The sequence below is a fragment of the Arvicanthis niloticus genome, chromosome 4 (genome assembly GCF_011762505.2).
Source record: "Arvicanthis niloticus isolate mArvNil1 chromosome 4, mArvNil1.pat.X, whole genome shotgun sequence".
In the NCBI taxonomy this organism is placed as follows: Eukaryota; Metazoa; Chordata; class Mammalia; order Rodentia; family Muridae; genus Arvicanthis; species Arvicanthis niloticus.
Genome location: NC_047661.1, coordinates 69,744,001 through 69,763,337, shown reverse-complemented (window position 1 = coordinate 69,763,337; position 19,337 = coordinate 69,744,001). Strand labels below are relative to the sequence as shown.

Here is a 19,337-nt window from a genome sequence, read left to right as displayed (position 1 = left end):
CGGGCGGTGGTGGCGCAAACCTTTAATCCCAGCACTTAGGAGGCAGAGGCAGGCGGATTTCTGAGTTCAAGGCCAGCCTGGTCTACAGAGTGAGTTCCAGGACAGCCAGGGCTACTCAGAGAAACCCTGTCTCGAAACACCCCCCGCCCCCCCAAAAAATTACAACACTGGCCACTGAGATGGTAGACTCTTGCTAGGCAAGCCTGATTATGACCTATGTTCAAACCCGAGAATCCAGCTAAAAAGGTGGAAGTACAGAACTGAATCCACAAAGTTGTCCTCTGACTTCCATATACATTCTATGGTACACATACACAAATGCACCATACACAAACACACAATATCAATAATAATGAACGGGCTGGAGTGATAGTTCAGTGGTTAAGAGCATGTGCTTACCCTGTTCAGTTCTCAGCACCCATATGATAGTTTACAACTATCCATTAGCCCTACTAATTCTAGGGGTTCCTGGTATGCATACATGCATGCAGGCAAAACATTCATAAGGTAAAATCAAATAAATCTGTTTTAAAAAGGTAAAGCATCAAGAAACACCCCCACCCCTCCAGTTAGAGACAAGGCTCTGTACTTGTGTGTCTGGCATGCACAAGGTTCTAGATTCCCAGCACCAAAGGCCCACATATAGATTCTGTTTGTAGGCTATAGCTAAAGTAGCCATCAAGTTAGAATAAAAAACAGAAACTTTAAAGCAGCAATTTGCTTTAAAATACTCCATATTAGCCTAAATAACTTACTTATTGAAAATAACACTTCCAAAAGCAGAAACAATTTAGTAAGAAAGTAGTATTATTTCACATTTCACAAACCTAATGTCTATACTCTCAGGAACTTTTATATTCCCTCTACTGAAGAGATAGATTTGTCTACCTCTGTCTCCTAAGTGCTGGTATTAAAAGCTTGCTCCACCATAGTTAGGCTGAACTCATTTTTGAAAAGCACTGTTTAGGGGTTTGGGTGGGAGAACTGGTTGTTTTATGGTTTATTTACATACTTAGTGAGACAAAGTCTCAATATGTTGCTGCTTGGCTGGCTTGTTTTGTTGACTTCCAGTCCACAGTGTTCTTCCTACCTCTGTCCCTAGAATTCTAGAATCACAGCCATATGGTACCATACTCAACAATCATTTAAAACATCTTAAGCTTCATTATTATTTATTATTATTATTTATTATTGTGTGTGTGTGTCTGTTGTAATATGTACACAAGTGCAAGTGAAACCCAAAAGCATCAGACCTCTTTATTCTAGTTTGTTTTACACTAACCAAAAGCAACTTGGGGATAAGTTTATTTGATTGACAAGTTCTAGTCCATCCTCTAAGGAAATCTGGACAGGAACTCAAGGCAGAAACTGAAGCAAAATAGAGGGAGGGGTCTACAAAGTGAGTTCAGGACAGTCAGAACTATAAAGCAAAGCCCTGTTTCAAAAAGAAAGGGGAGGAGGAAGAAATTAAGAAAAAAAAAAAAAGTAGCTGGGCATGGTAGCAAATGCCTTTAATTTCAGCATTCAGGAAGCATGGGTAGAAGAATCCCTGATGGATTCAAGGACAGCCTGATCTACAGAATGAGTTCCAGGGGCTACACAGAGAAACCACATCTCAAAAAAAAGTACTTTGAAAACCTATACTGCAAAAAATAGAAAAATCTACATGAAATGGATGTATTTCTAGACATATGAACTTTAAAACTGAACCAAAGGGGTACAACCAAAGGGTGTACACACACACACATATATATATGTGTATATATATATGTATATATATTTATATTTAAGCCAATGTGTAACAAAATGAGACTGAAACACTAAATAAATAAATAAATAAAACTCTTCTAACAAAATAAACCCCAGGACCAGATGAATTTAATATCGAATCTATCAAATCTTTAAAGAAGAGGTAACACTAGTAATTCTCAACTAGTTCCATAAAATAGAAAACAATTAAGCTCATTCTTTAAAACCAATCTTATCTTGATACCAAAACCAGAGGACTTAACCAAGAAGGGAAGAAGGGAGGGGGGGAGGGAGCGAAGGAGGAAGACAGACAAGGGGGGGGGGAGGGAAGGAGGAAAGGAGGGAAGGAGGGAGGAAGGGAGAGAGGGAGGGAAGGAACCAACCTACCTACAGGCTAAATAGATGGCTTGCTGCCCTACCTAATGACCTGAGTTTGATTCCAGGACCCCAAGGAGAAAACTAAGTCCTGTGAGTTGTTCTCTGACATGTCCAAACATGTACAGTGGAACTTGGAAGAGTGAGCTCTAGCAACTTGAGGTGGGAGAATAACTAACTGGACAGCCTGGGGATTGAACAAGTAGTCATTCTAGTCAGTCCTATATTAAAATCTTAAAAGTTTAACCTCAGATTAGATAGATATTTAACTCAGTGGTGTTCTTACCTAGCATGTGCAAAGCCCTGTTTGATCTCCAGTACTAAATAAAAACAAAAAAGGCTAGGTGCTTAAAAGTACAACTTAACCGGGCGGTGGTGGCGCACGCCTTTAATCCCAGCACTCGGGAGGCAGAGGCAGGCGGATTTCTGGAGTTCGAGGCCAACCTGGTCTACAAAGTGAGTTCCAGGACAGCCAGGGCTACACAGAGAAACCCTGTCTCGAAAAACCAAAAATAAATAAATAAATAAATAAATAAATAAATAAAAAATAAAAAAGTACAACTTCACATTACCCTCCAAAACTCAAGACCAAAATAGATATTTAAATGTGTGGCAAGAACAGAGATTTGTAAAACCAAACCCAGTGATCCATACCTGCAATCCCAATACCTGGAAGACAGAAGCAGAAGGAACACAAGTTTAAGTCCAGCCTGGGAACAATGAGTTTGATGCTTAGAACAATTTCAAATTTATCTTTTTATCAAATTTCTTCCATAAACTGTAATTTCTTGTGTATAACCCCACAACAGAAAGTAGAACCACCATGTTATATATAAGACAAAATAAAGAAAAAGAATTTTTAAAAAGCAGCTTATAAACATTAATGGCTTTATTATCTAGCTTTTTTATTTCTTGGTAAGTGCAATCATTTTCATGGACACACCCAGGAACCTATGGGAATTCTGAATTAGAAACAATACCAATTCCAAAAGTATCTTAACAAATTACATCCATTCAACTTCTAATGCAAATTTCTCTTCTAGTTATGTCCTTTCCAAGTAAAAACACCTCTGAACAAGAGCAAAAAGAGATCCAAAACAAACTGCCTCACCCTTCTTAAAAGTTACTACGGGACCTATGAATATGGTCACTACTATTTGTAGACCTGCAATTCATTCTCTCACGTTTGTTGCAACACAAATATCTATTTTAAGAAAGCAAAGAAAATGTATATGTGTGCATGTGTGTCAAAAAGATCTTTTTATGTTCTAAGTCTTCCCCCCTTTCTCCTTGCCACAGGCAAGCAAGCAGAGATGACGTAGACTTCCTTACATAAGAGGCTGTGATTTCTTAGACTGCAGGCTTTTCCCTTTGTGTTCTGTATATGCTCACACACACGAGAGCGCGCACATTCTCATTTCTTCTCACAACCCTCTGGCATGATGCCAGCACTCAGTCAGCTGGTTCATTCCATTCACAGAGCAGTATTAGAGCTAACATGGAAGGGGGGGGGGCGGGTAACAGGGTAAGGGGAGCTAGAACCATCCTGCTGTAGACAAAAGACATTTTTTTAAATGAAGGGGGGAGGGAGGAGGAAAGGGAAAGAGGGAAGAAGGGTGGGAGGGGGCTCAAGAGAAACTGAACCTTAACAACACTGCCTATAAAACATCATCGTGAATACTGGGGTCAAAAACCCTCATCATTATAGCAAATAGATGAAGCAGAGGGAAAGAGGATCCAAACAGAAAGGATATTATATGAGAAATAATTATTCCATAATAGACTTTAAAAAGCAACAGTGTTTTATTACTTCAATTCCACCAGAAACCAGAGTCATGAAACTGCTGTGAAGAACTCAAAACAATTGAGTTTCTACTTTTAAATTAAAAAAAAAAAAAAAAAAGGTGTGGTGAAGAGAAAAAGATAGCTAATGTACTTATATAATTTCTGCACCCTCTCCCCTAGTTGCCAAGAAATTTGGAGACAAAGAAAGAGGGCTATAAAAACATAAAAGGAAGAAAAGGAGAAATAAATTTAGACTGCTTGCTTCCTTCCCCCCTAGCCTGTGTGGGGTCCCTCATTCTCCTTCCTATTGTGTCTTTCCTATAGTAAGAGAGGCTCTCAGAGGTGGCCCCATGCAAAGCAGCCCCTATGAGAGACCTGCACAAACCTGGTCTCCAAGCGGGTACACTGCTCTGTCAATCACATGGAGTACTGTTTTATTAAACAAAAGAAATAAGGGGATGCTTACTTTTACCCATGATGCCTAGCGGGGTGGGGGGGGGACCAGCTGTAGCCAGTTTATAACCTCAGGACACGAAATTATCTCTTAATTTTAAATAGTAATTTGTGGTACAAAAATCAGATTTTTTCCCCACCCTAACTAACCCTCCCCCCCCCCATTATTCTGGCCTATTGCCAGAGTTTGCCTTCATTCATGAGAGCTAGTTTCCTCTCAAATCATAGTGCTTTAACTGTTTAGTTTCCAAGGTTCTAAAAAACACAAAATCAATACAAAATATGCCCCCCAATACTATAAAACAAAGACACTGTATCAACCTCCTTATTTGGTACACCTCCCACCCCACCCCCTACTACATACCCTCAAACTCAAGATCTTCCTGGCAACCTTTGTGAGTGCTGGGATTACTGGGATTGAGTGAGCCCTCAAGTCTGACTCAAGCTACTTTTCTTCATCCTTACTTGAAGTATAGGACAGGTACTGATAAACCAGCAGATATATTCGTCAAACTTTAAGACAGGGATTCGCTATGTAGCTCTGGCTGTCCTGGAACTCACTGTATAGACCAGGCTGGCCTCAAATTCAAAAAGATTCACATGCCTCTGCCTCTCAATGCTGGAGGCACCCCACCACATTCAGATCAAATCTTTTCTTAAAAAAAAAAAAAAAAAAAAAAAAAAAAAAAAAGACAAAGTCTCACACTATAGTCTAAGCTGACAACAATCTTCAATCTAGCCTTAGCACCCTGAGTGCTAGAATTATAGGCGTCATCTACCATGCCCAGCTTCAAAATTTTTTTCTCTGAAACTTTTACAGGTCTAATGTAGCCCTATCGACTGACAACATTTAGGACAGTTGAAGCCAGAACTAACACAATCACAGCAAAGTTTTATATCCAAGTAGTATAATGGCATCTGCATACTCACACTCTTAAGAGTTTTACTTTTAGCAGAGCTAGTAATGTGACATGTCATTAATGTTAGACAAGTACCCTGCCAATGAGCTATAACCTCGTATCTTTCCTGTGAGTGTATGTATGTACCCAAAGCCTTATATGTTAAATGAACCCTTAGTTCCAAAACACTTTTTAGAAAAAGATTATTTTTATGTATAAATATGTATGTGTGCCTGCATAAATTTGTGTGTACTACATGTGTGCATGTGCTCTAAGAGGGCAGAAGACATGAATTCCCCTGGAGCTGGAGATATAAGCCATTGTGAGCTGCCTGATGTGAGTGCTGGGAATCAAAACATGGCTCCTCTGCAGAACAGTAAGAGGTCTTAGCCACTGAACCATCTCTCCAGTGTCCTGTGTACACAACACGCCTTAAAAATGATTTATGCCAGGGGCTGGAGTAATGGCCCAGCAGTTACAAGTATTTACTGTTCTTGCACAGGACCCTGGTGTGGTCATATGCAACATATGTGAGCACATAGTGGCTCACAAACATCTAGAATCTCCAGTTCCAGAGGATCTAACCCCTCTTTGGTACCACTGAAGTACATGTACTGCATGTACATGGGGCAGATATACAGACACAGACACACATAGGCATGTATACATGCACACATAAAAAATAAAAATGGTTTATGCAGACTCGAGATGTAGTTCAATAAAAACTATAAATAAGCCTAAATGTGAGGCACACATGTGAAGAGCTTAAAAAAAAAAAAGTTCAAGGTCCCTATATAAGGAGTTAAAGGCTAGTCTGAACTACATAAAACCCTGTCTTATTAAAAAGAAAAAACAGGCTGAAGAGATAACTCAGTAGTTAAGTGCACTGACTGTTCTTCCAAAAGACCTGGGTTCAATTCCCAGCACCTACATAGTAGCCTACACCTGTCTGTAACACCAGTTCTAGGGCTTCTGACACCTTCACACAGACATACATGCAGGCAAAACATCAATAAACATAAAAAATAAAAAATAAAATAAAAGTTAAAAACAAAAACAAACAAACAAACAAACAAACAAAAAAACCACATTTCCCTAAAATGTAAGGTAGTCAGAATGTGGTAAGGAAACTATTCAAACAAACCAGAGAAAAGGCCTAGTCCAGTTGTTTTGTGGAAGCTCTCTCAACTAAGAATATTTGTTCTGAGATCTCTGTCTACCCAAGAACTAAAGACTTTTATAAATAGCAACAAGAAATAACACTGGCTTTTTAAAAAAAGTATTTATTTATTTTATGTGTATGAGTACACTGTAGCTGTCTTTAGACACACCAGAAGAGGGCATCAGATGCCATTACAGATGGTTGTGAGCTACCATGTGATTGCTGGGAATTGAACTCAAGACCTCTGGAAGAACAGTCAGTGCTCTTAACCACTGAGCCACCTCTCCAGCCCCAGTGAGTGCTTTTCAACTAATATATACCATCAATATACTACCTCAAAGCCTGCTTCATTTGATCCTGTGAAAAATCAAAATATATATTTCATATACTTCTCATATATCTATATGAGAAGGTCTCGTGAAGCCCTTATTTCTCTCCAATAGCAAAGTTCCTAAAATAGTGAATAAACAAAATTATACTCAATTTTAAAATGTTTTCCAAAGCAATGCATTAAATTTATATTTTCAAAAACTGGACATTGGTATATAGCTCATTGATACTGTTTACCTAGCATGTATAAGGAGACCCAAGACTTGAGTCAGGAGGGTTGAGAGGAGGAAACTAAGAAGATAGATTGATTGGAGACAGGGTCTCACTATTATTAGCTTTGAACTGGTTACACAGACCAAGCTGGCTTTTGACTCACAGAGATCTGCCTGCCTCTGCCTCCTGAGTGCTGGGATCTAAAGGCAAGCACCACTAATTATATGTGTATGTGTATATCTGTATATAGGTCTATACACATGTACAGCACCTAGAAGGCTACATGAGAGTGTCAGATCCTTGAAGCCGGAGTTTATGAACCACCCAATGTAGATATTAGGTGCCCAAGTAAAGCCTTCTGCAAAAGTGGTATAACATTCTTAACCACTGAGCTATCTCTTCAATCCCTCAATAAATAAGTAAATAAAATAAAAATCACATCTATACCAAGCTACATATCATATGACTGATATTGTAATTCTCGGACATGACAGGTTGCACTTAATAGGTCTCTATCAGTTCTCCAGGAGGTAGAGGTAGGCAGATCTCTATGGGTCAGAAGGCAGCCTGGTCTACACAGCAAGTTCCAAGCCAGCCAGGGCTATAGAAGACCCTGTCTCAAAGGGCACTTACACATGGATTTTTTTAAAAAGCAAAATCAAAAACAAACAAACAAAACCACACCAAAAAAAAATGTAATTTGGGGAAGAACTGAGAGATATGGCTTAGTGACAGAGCCACTTACAACATGCCCTGGTTCCTACCCCAGTATTCTGTACTTAACATAAATTAAAAATAGAATAGCACTTTTTTGAAAGTAGTCTCCCTTATGTGTTCATTCAATAAGACATGTAGCTAAGACTATAGCTCAGTTAGCAGAATACACGCCTAGCATGCTCAAAGTTCTGGTTCAATCCCTAGTACTGTGTAAAACTGAGCACATCTGTAATTCCAGCATCTGGGAAGTAACGAACGGGTCGTATTTCTATATAGTGAGCTTGGAGACAAACTGAGCTACATGCAACTCTGATTGAAACAACAGCAAAAGGACTAAATAGATAACTCAGAGATTAAGAGCATTGGCTGTTTTTCCAGAGAATTCAGGTTCAGTTCCAAGCACCCATATGGTGGCTCACAACCATCTATAACTCTAGTTCCTGGGAATCCAATGCCTTTTTCTGGCCACTGAGGTAGGTAGGCATGGAAACAGTGTACAGATATAATGCAGACAAAACACCCATATATGTAAGATAAATTTTAAAAAATTAAAGTTGGTTATATTCCACTCAATGACTTGATTACTAACTATATAGGAACAGAGAAATTATACTAGGTATATTTCATCTTTAATGTAATATGTTTCTAAACCAGACTTTTCTGTGAGGGAGTTTTCTTTCCCAAAGAAACTGAGGCATTGCACTGTCTACTCCTAGGAAACAGAAACATGATCACCTACAGCATTTAAAGTAGTTAACACTTATAAAATTGATCTTTCCAGAAGGCAAAACAACTCTAACAGACTCCACAAGATGCCTAACTAAGGTAGTCCTAAATTCCTGACTTAGTCTTCTTCTTATAGTCACAGTACTATTGGTTCTGGGTGACCAGGACTTTTCTCTTCTCTTTTCTTTTTTCTTTTCTTTTTGGTTTGAGACAGAGTCTCTCACTATGTAGCACTGGGTGTCTTAGAACTCACTCTAGACCAGGCTAGCCTGGAACTTACAGAGATCTGCCTGCTTCTGCCTCCAGAGTGCTGGGATTAAAGACATGCTTGACTATTGACTCAGTTTCATTCTCTATTTCCTTTCCTCTATCTTAGAAAGGCATCAAGTGTTTTCTATTTTAGGTAAGTCGTAAATGTTTGCATTTATCTAACAATGGAATTCAACCCTCAGCTAGATATGGCAAATATCCATAATCCCATAAACTGACAGATGTAAGGACTGCTACATGTTCAAGTCTAGCTTGATCCATAAAAGCACATTCCAGACAAACCAGACCTTTACAGAAAGACTCATCTCCAAAAAAAAAAAAAAAAAAAGTATTGTGAGATGGCTCAGTGATTAAAGGTTCTTGCCGCCAAACCTGATAACCTGAGGTTTTTGGGTTTTTTTTTTTTTCCTCCAAACCCATACAGTAGGAGAGAACAGACTCCTGCAAGTTGTCCTCAAATCTCCATGCACGGAGTAGCAGGTGTGCATGTACACACACTCCCTCTCTAGGACCAGAGAGATGGTTCACAGTTAAGAGTTCGTGCTGCTGTTATAAGAAAATCTAAGTCGCCAGGCAGTGGTGGCGCACGCCTTTAATCCCAGCACTTGGGAGGCAGAGGCAGGTGGATTTCTGAGTTCGAGGCCAGCCTGGTCTACAGAGTGAGCTCCAGGACAGCCACGGCTACACAGAGAAACCCTGTCTCGAAAAAAACCAAAAAAAAAAAAAAAAAAAAAAAGAAAATCTAAGTCTAGTTCCCAAGCAGCTCTACAGGGATCCAACACCTCTGGCCTCTGTAGACACCAGCATTCATGTGCACATTCTCACACCAACAGACGTACACAAAATTAAATCTAAAAACAATCCCCCACCCCTCAAAATACAACTCAACCCAAACATCTTAAAATCCTTGTCTTCAACTAAGTACAACCTCACATGGGGAGGTAAAAAAGGTACTTTTAGTAGTCATATTATTATCACATCTTTTTTAAACACTCGATTTTACTTTGGTGTGGCATTCTTCTATTGCTCTCTACAAAAAGAGACTGAAAGCAGGAGAACCACAGGTTAAGGGCCTTCCTAGGCTTCAGAGTAAATTCAAGGCCAGCCTGTATAACTTACTGAGCCCTGCATCAAGATAAGAAACATAAAAAGGGCCAAGGGCAAAAGTCATCGACAGACCATCAGTATAGTATAAAGGACGCATTGGTATATGCAGTACATGAAAAAATAAATAAAAACTCATGCTGCTAAATATATGTGCCCTCAAAATATACTTTTTAAATATTTTCAGCACTAAAATTCATTATAAAGAATGATAATTTTGAAACTTGATGTTTCAAACTTGATGGAAATTATATTATTCTAGATTTAGATATATAACTGAAAATTCTTTAGTGCATAAAGTTTTAAGGGGAGGGGGGAATAGGTCAAACCATCTATATAAAGATTCCAAAACACAGGGATAATTTGCCTCCAGAGAAGTGTCCTTTTTTCATTATAAACCCATATTTGGGTTGTAAATTTATTACCATATGTGTGGAACACCTATCAAACTTTGAGTAAGAATGCTAGAGAGATGGCTCAGTAGTTAAGAGCTGCTCTTTCCAAGAACCTATATTCAATTTCTAGCACACACATGGCAGCTCACATAATGTCAATACCAAGGGATTCAATGCTGCCTTCTGGTCTCTGCAGGCACCAGGTATACATGTGGTACAATGACAAACATGCAGACAATACACCCATGTATGTAAAACACAAAATATCTTACACATATGCATGTGTGTACAGTTAAGTGGATCTCTAGTCCCAAAGCTCCTACAGCAAGATCCTACAGCAGAGACAAGAGGATCCCTAGAAGCTCACTAGCTGGCTAGCCTGACATCAGACATCACAAAACAACAAAGACCCTGTGCCACTTGACCCTGAAAGGTAACAACCACAAAGTTGTCTTCTGCCCTCCACATTTGTTATGGTACGCACGCACTCGCTCGCTCGCTCACAAAGGCCAGAGTTTCCAAGCCTAGCCAAAAGAGGCATAAGCCATCCGAATAATCCAACAAGATAAATAATAAGAGTTTGCTTAGTAAAGACACCCAAAGACTAAAGATGAAAGACCAGGCAGAGCCTAGAGGCACATGCCTTTAATTCTAGAATTTAGGAGGAAAGACTGGTCTGGCCTGGTCTACATATCATCCAAGATAGTCAGGGTCACATAAAAAAGACCTAGGAACACCTACAGCTGGTCAAAAGGTTTAGTTGACTAAAATTGTTTGCTACACAATCTTGATAACCAAAGTTTGACTCCCAGACCAACAGTGAACAAAGTATTTTTAAAAATTTTTACTTAGATATATTTATTTTATGTGTTGCCTATACATGTTTGTGTGCAATATGTGTGCTTGGTGCCCAGAGGTCAGAAGAAGGCATCAGATCCTGTGGAACTAAAATTAGAGATGGCAGTAAACCATCATCTGGGTGCTGGGAATCAAACCTGGGTCCTCTGCAAGCGCAACAAATGCTCTTAAGCACTGAGCCATCTCTCTAGCTAGTGGAAGGAGATATTTTTAAATTAAAATTTTTAAATTTATTTAAAATGTTTTTGGCAGGTGTGGTGTTGCACATCTTTAATCCCAGCACTCAGGAGGAGGCAGCAGATGAACCTCTTGCGATGCCAGTCTGGTTTACATAGTTTAGTTCCAGTACAGCCATAGCTAAATATAAGACCCTGTCTCAAAACACCAAAGTAATAGTAATGATAACAATAATAATAAATTAAAATAATAATTATTATTTTTATTTTATGTGAATGGGTGTCTTGTCTGCATTATCTGTGTGCTACTTGCATGCAGTGACCATAGAAATCAGAGGAGGTGGTCTGATCACTGTAACTAGAGCTGAAGACAGCTGTTAGCTGTCACATGGGTGCTGGGAAGTGAACCAGAATTCACCGGAAAAGCAGATAGTGCTCATAACAACTGAGCCATTTCTCTAGCCCTTTAGTTTTTAAAATTAAATTTTTGCCAGAAACATAAGTAGTGTCTCAAAAAAAGTTTTCTTTGGACAGCTGTAGTGATTCATGCTTTTTTAAAAGACTTACTAATTTTATGTATGAGTACTCTGTAGCTGTCTTCAGACACACCAGAAGAGGGCATCAGATCCCATTACAGATGGTTGTGAGCCACCATGTGGTTGCTGGGAAGTGCACCCAAAACCTCTGGAAAAGTACTCTTGACTGCTGAGCCGTATCTCCAGCCTGGTACATCTTTTAACCTTACCACTCAAAAGGCAAAGGGAAGAAGATCTTTGTGAGTCCAAGGCCAGCCTGAACAACACAGAAAGTTCCAGGTTAGCTTAGGGCTCATACTGAGGCCCTGTCTTCAAAAATAGTAATAACTTGGGGTTGGGGATTTAGCTCAGTGGTAGAGTGCTTGTCCCTGGGTTCGGTCCTCAGCTATGGCAAAAAAAAAAAGAAAGAAAGAAAGAAAGAAAGAAAGAAAGAAAGAAAGAAAGAAAGAAAGAAAGAGAAAAAGAAAAAGAAAAAAAGAAAGAAAGGAAGGAAGGAAGGAAGGAAGGAAGGAAAGAACAGAAAAAAGGAAAAAATAACAAAAGTAGTAATACTAACCAGGTGTGGTGGTCAATGCCTTTAATTCTAGCACTCAGGAGGCACAGGCAAGTGAATCAAAATCAGACTGGTCTACAAACTGAGTTCCAGGACAGCCAAGGCTGTTACACAGAGAAAACCCTATTTCAAAAAAAAAAAAAAAAAAAAAAAAAAAACACAACATACAAAACTAATAATTTTAAAAAAATAACTTAAATACAGAGTCTAGAGAGATAGCTGAGTAACTGGGGGGGGGGGGGGGAACTGCTGCCAGGTAGTGGTAGTATATGCCTTTAATTCCAGCACCTGGGAAACAGATACAGACAGAACTCTTGAGTTCAAAGCCAGCCTGGTCTACAGAGTAGGTTCCAGGATAGCTAGGGGTACACAGAGCCAAAATAACAAAAAAACAAAACAAAACAAAACAAACAAACAAAAAAAAACAAACCTAACTTGCTGCTTTTGCAGCAGACCTAGGTTTGATTCCTACAACCCACATGATGGCTCACAACCACCCATAATTCTATTTCCAAGGAATCTAATGCCTTCTTCTGACCTCAGGCACATATGTGATGCGCATACATACTTGCAGGCAAAAAAAAAAATGCAAACACACAATATAACTTCAAAAATTAAATGTAATACTAAAGGGTCTTTTGGATTAAAGCAGCATCATTCACCTATAATTAAAAGACTACAGGCAAACTATATTAAAGCATTTCCATATACATTAATTACCTATAGGTGATCAAAAAGTTTTACATCAGTGATTGAAGAGTAACTGGAGCAGAAAGATGGCTAAGTGGGTAGTGAGTGGGAAATGTACTTGCCACCAGGCCTAATGACCAGACTCTGATCTCTGGAACCCACATGTAAAAAGGAGAGAACAGACTTTGAAAACTGTTCTCTGGCCTCCCTCCAAAAGCTATCGCTGACATGCAGTTACAAAGACACACACACACACACACACACACACACACACACACACTATATAAAACATACACAAAATAAATTTTAAGAAAAATTTTAAATGATCTATTTCTCAATGTAGAATTTTGGTCATTTATAACTTCTGTCCAGCACTGGACACATAGACTCAGCAGTTATGACTGCTTGCTCCTTCTACAGAGAAAACAAATTCAGTTCTCAGCACCCCTATGATAGTTCACAACTATCTGAAACTCCAGTTCCAAAAGATTATACATCCTCCTCTGTCTCTCAAGGTACCAGTCACAGAGTGGCACACATAAAAATAAATAAATCCTTTTTAAAAATTCATTGCTCACCAGGCAGTGTTGGCGCACGCTTTTAATCCCAGCACTTGGGAGGCAGAGACAGGCGGATTTCTGAGTTTGAAGCCAGCCTAGTTTACAGAGTGAGTTCCAGGACAGCCAGAGATACACAAAGAAATGCTGTCTCGAAAAACTTAAAAAAAAAAAAAAAATTCATTGCTCCTATCCAGGAGTATTGCAAGAAAGAATTTTTGGTTGCCAAAATAGACCCAACATTAGACATATTATTTTAAAATACTTTATTTACATTCCAGCCATTGATCGCCCCTGCTGGTCCCCCCCCTCCCACAGTTCCTCATTCCATTCCTCCTCCCCCTTGCCTCTGAGAGGGCACTTCTCCCCAACAGGCATCCCTCTTCCCTGGGGCCTTAAGTCTCTCGAGGATTAGACCCATCTTCTCCCACTAAGGCCACACCAGGCAGTGTGGTATATATGTGCGGGGGGGGGGGGGGGGGGGGGGGGGGGGGCCTCAGACCAGTTCATGTGTGCTGCCTGGGTGGTGGCTCAACCTCTGGGAACTCCCGGTGTTCTGGGTTTGTTGAGTCTGCTGATCTTCCTCTGGGGTTGCCCTCCCCTTCAGCTTTTTCAATCCTTCCCCTAATTCAACCATAGGGGTCCCCGACTTCAGTCCAATGATTAGGTATAAGTATCTGTGCCTGTCTCAGTCAGCTGCTGAGAGGGCCTCTCTTATTTTAACCAGTAGCTTTGCAAGGAACTTTCTTTATTGAAAGAAGGAAAAACATTTTCACAGCTGGGCATGGCATGTTGACTCAAAAACACATAATCTAGAGACTGAAGCAAGGGGCTTGCTACATGTTCAAGGCCATATCATATATGTTCCAGACCAGCCTGTACTACAGAATGAAATTTTGTCTCAAAGCAAAACAAAACAAAGAGTTTACTGAGAAGAGCTATTCAAAAACAGATTTTGTTTCTTTGGAAAGGGATGTTTTGTTTTGCTGAGCAGCCTTTCACTTTGTATCCCCAGATTAACCTGGAATTATCAATCATTCTGTCCCAGCCTCCTGGTGGCTGGGATCACACAATAGAGATTTTTGGTGAAGAGTTCCCTCAATTATTTCAAAAGCAGATTGAGTTTTCAATAATTTATTGTATAGCTTATTGCTATAATGCTACAATGTATTCTAACTAGAATTAGAATACATTGTTAGAACTGTTTCTCAACCTCAGTCCTAATAACTTTGGAAGGCCGAGAAGAGATATTTGTTGTAGAAAGCTGTCCTAGGGGGGCTAGAAAGCTGGCTGAAAGGTTAAGAGCACTGGCTGCTCTTCCAGAAGTACTGAGTTCAGTTCTCAGCAACCACATGGTGGCTCATAACCATCTATAGTGAGATCTGGTACCTTCTTCTGTCCTGTAGGTGTACATGCAGGCAAAACACTGTATAAATAATAAATAAATCTAGAAGAAGAAGAGGAAGAAGAGCAAGAAGAGGAGGAGGAAGAAAAAGAAGAAGAGGAGGAGGAGGAGAAGGAGGAGGAAGAAGAGATGCAAGAGCTGTCCTAGGTACTGTTGATTGTTTAGCAGCACCTCTAGCCTCTAGAAACAAAATACAAATAATAGCACCACCAATTCTTTCTATCTTTAAGAACAAAAAAAGGTCCCTTTCCCCATATAATACCAAATAGCCACTGAAGGATAAACTCCTCCCAGATGAGAATCATTCTATTAAACAACAGACACCATTCTGCTCTCAAGAAATCTGTGGATATTTTGCCCAATAGTCAACCTTGCAAATGAACATGAATACTACCCAGAGGAAGCATTCCACAGGTACAAATGGTTAGCACAGACTATTTACACACCATATCAAATACAAATGTGGTTCCCTTCTGAAGACAGAATGACAATAGAGGGAACATAAAAAGAATTCTGGGGTCAGTGAGACAGCTAAGCAGGGAAGGGCACTTGCTGGCAAGCCTGATGATCCAAATTCAATCCCAGAAGGAGAAAATCCATTCCCACGAATTGTCCTCTATCCCCCACAAGCATAACAAGCCATATGCATCCCTAGTACATGAATGAATAAATGTAAATTTTTTCAAGAAAAAGACTTCTAGGAAGAGGTAATATTCTGTATTTCTATGTAGATAACTTTTTTTTCTGTATATACATTGTACCTCAGAGAGTGTTTTAATAAAATTTGTGGTGCACATCTTTAATTCCAGCACTCAGGAGAATCTCTTTGAGTACAAAGCTTGCCTGGTCTACATAGTGAATTCCATGACAGTCAAAAGTATTATGAGGGGTTAGAGAGATGGTTCAGTGGTTAAGAGCACTGACTGCTCTTCCAGAGGTCTTGAGTTCAATTCCTGGCAACCACATGGTGGCTCACAACCATCTATAATGGCATCTGATGCCGCGCTCTTCTGGTGTGTCTGAAGAGAGCGATAGTGTACTCAAATAAAATAAATAAATAAATCACAAACAAACAAAGCTATTATGAGCCAGCTTCTAAGGGGATAGGAACTCCACAGGAAGACCAACAGAGTTAACTAACCTAGACCTTTGGGGCTCTCAGAGACTGAACCACCAACCAAAGAGCATACAGGGGCTGGACCTAGGCATCCCTGCATATATGTAGCAGATGTGTAGCTTGATCTTTATGTGGGTCCTGAACAACTGGAGCAGGGGCTATCCCAAAAGCTGTTGCCTGTATGTTGCCTTCTAACTGGGCTGCTTGGTCTGGCCTCAGTGGGAGAAGATTCACCTGGCCTCACAGAGACTTGATATGACCACCAGGGTGGGGGACACAACACAGGACAGCAGGGGAGAAGGATATATGATACACAGGGGAGCTTCTACCTACTCAAAGGAGAAGGGGAGGAGGGTTAGGGGGAAGGACTGTGGGAGGAGAAGACCAGAAGCGGGGCAGTGAGTGGGATGTAAAGTGGATAAATAAAAATATAATAAATATGGCTAACCAAAAACCAAAACCAAAACAAACAAACAAAACTATTTCGAGACCCAATCTCAAAAACAAAATTTTTTTTGGTAAGCAAGATATTGATTGAAATGAGATATAGCAGAGGAATCTAAGAAGCAGGGGCTATATGCCATGAAACATGTTTACCCTTGAAATTCAAAAGAGTGGCAAACATTCTGGTCCCCCTTCTTCATCCACACAGTTCCAGTTTCCAACTCCTTTTATACAAAAAGTCTTTAAAGTTTTTTTTTTAAATCAGTCAGTATCAAGTATCCCACTCATCTTTAAAAAGGAAGTGGGGGGAGAAATGCTAACTGAGATAATTTGGGAGCAAATTTTTAAAATTAAAAATTAGAAAAGTATCTCTCAATACAAGAAGTAAATTCTACATTCTAACAGGGAAGTAAAATAAAGGGGACAATGTAAAACAGAGGTTCTCAAAATCTTCCTAATGCTCCAACCCTTTAATACAGTTTCTCATGTTGTGGTGACTCCCAACCATAAAATCATTTAGTTACTACTTCATAACTGTAATTTTGCTGTTAGGAATCATTATATAAATATCTGATAGGCATGATATCTGATACGTGCCCCACAAGAAACCCACAGGTTTGATTTAAAGCAAAATGGAAAGTAGAAAGGACGGCAAAAACATTAACTTGAAAACCTTAAGAGATAAAGTATTTTCATAGACAAGGAACTCCCAACAGCAACCAAAATACTAACTTTTGAGTTCAGAAAAATCATGTGATTCCATGTATACATTCATAAATTTCATGCCTAGTAATTCACATGCCTTTAATCCCAGCACTGAGGAGGCAGAGACAGATAGACTCCCTTTTGAGTTCTAAACCAGCCAAATAATACATATAATAAGACCCTGTCTCAAAACAAAAAATCCTAAAACACCCATAATTTCTTAGGCAAAAACATAAAAGCACTGATTTTTAGTACAGGGACTAGAACCTAGGGACTTGCCTACACTACTACTGAGCTATATCTCCAGCCTTGTTGATTGCCTTTTATATCCAAAGTAACTTTGCTAAGATTCTTTTTTGCTATCTCATTTTGTGTGTTTAACTTTCATTTGCATTTACTTTGGTTAGTAATGTTAATGAAATTAATTTGTGTATTAACAAGTCATGTATAAATCTTCTATGAAAACTGTTTTTCATATTATTTCAAACAATAGTTCTGAAGAACAAGATAAAATTATGACATAGCCGGGGTAGAGATGTATCTCATATGGTAGAATGCTTGCCTAGCAAGGTTACGGGATTTCATCCCCAGCTAATAATCATAAGCCAGGTATAGTGGTAAATTTCAGGGCTCTGTAAGTATAATAGCAAGAAGATTAGAAGTTCAGGGATATCCTCAGAAAGCATAGAATTTATCTTTCATTTTTCAAAACTGTATGGTGGAATACATGCCACAGTGTATAGGTGGAGGACAGACTGATACACACTAAAAAAATTCTAAAATCATGCAAGAATCAGAGATGGGAAGATGAGATAGTGCAACTTCATATCCCCAACATGAGTGGGGTCTGGGATAACATGATTTTTCCTAGAGGTCCCTGGCCACCAAGTCTGGCCAATTAGTGAGCTCGAAGTTCAGAGAAAAAAAAATTGTCTCAAAAGTAAAGTGGAGAGATAAAGGAAGAAAAAGCAGAAGATGCTCTAGCATCATACCTCTGCTAAGCTGTATGTACATTTTAAAGGCTAAAATGATTACTTATTTTACACATATCCAGAAACCTGTATGCTAAGTTTGCTATTAACTTTTTTTTTTTTTTTTTTTTTGGTTTTTCGAGACAGGGTTTCTCTATATAGCCTTGGCTGTCCTGGAACTCACTCTGTAGACCAGGCTGGCCTCGAACTCAGAAATCCGCCTGCCTCTGCCTCCCAATTGCTGGGATTAAAGGTGTGTGCCACCACTGCCCAGCTGCTATTAACTTTTTTTAAAAAGCAAACCTTCTTAAAGCATGGTGACCTATCCTTTAACCCCAGCAGAGGCACCTACTGTCAAATGTACATAACCCACAAGGAAAGACATAGACACAGACAGACAGACAGACAGACAGACAGACACACACACACACACACACACTTAAAAATATAAACTTTTTTTAAAAAGCAATTACAGACATTTGGGTTTGGTGGTTGTTTGTTTTATTTTATTTTTTTTTCTGAGAAAAAGGCCTCGACTCATCTTGTTTACCAGGCTAACCGCAAACTTGTATCTATCATTCTGACTTTGGCTCCTAAAGGCTGAGAATACAAGTATGTGCCACCATGCCTGAATGCTGTTGTTTTTTGTTTTTTAAGATTTTGCCAAGCAGTAGTAATGCATGCCTTTAATGCCGGCACTTGGCAGGCAAAGGAAGGTGGATCTCTGAATTCAAGGCCAGCCTGGCCTACAGATCAAGTCCTAGGAGAGCCAGGAATACATAGAAAAACCCTGTCTTTAAAAAAAAAAAAAGAAGAAGAAAAGAAAAAGATTTATCCTTTTATTTATTTGTCTGTCTATGTGTTCACATTTCCTTATGAAGGTGCTCTGGTAGAGGAAGCTCAAGCTCAGTCCTAAAATTGGAATTACAGTCAGTTGTGAGCTGCCGAAGGTGGTTGGCAGAACACAGAGCCTTCTTCAGCAAGCCCTCTTAACTACTGAGCTATCTCTTTAGCCCCTCTTTTTTTTTTTCATAAAGTTTTATTATATATTTTGGTATATATGTAAAATACCTCATTAGATCTAGATTCCAAATAAATCATGAGTATTTAGTACTCCTTAGAACCCTCAAGGTTCTTCAAGATGCAA

At 39.3% G+C, this 19,337-nt stretch overlaps 1 protein-coding gene across 2 annotated transcripts in view; it reads right to left on the bottom strand.

The window, feature by feature from the left end:
- The window catches only part of Gatad2b (GATA zinc finger domain containing 2B), a 71,934-nt gene that overhangs the window by 39,557 nt on the left and 13,040 nt on the right, over positions 1-19,337 (bottom strand). The gene's annotated exons all lie outside the window — the stretch shown is intronic.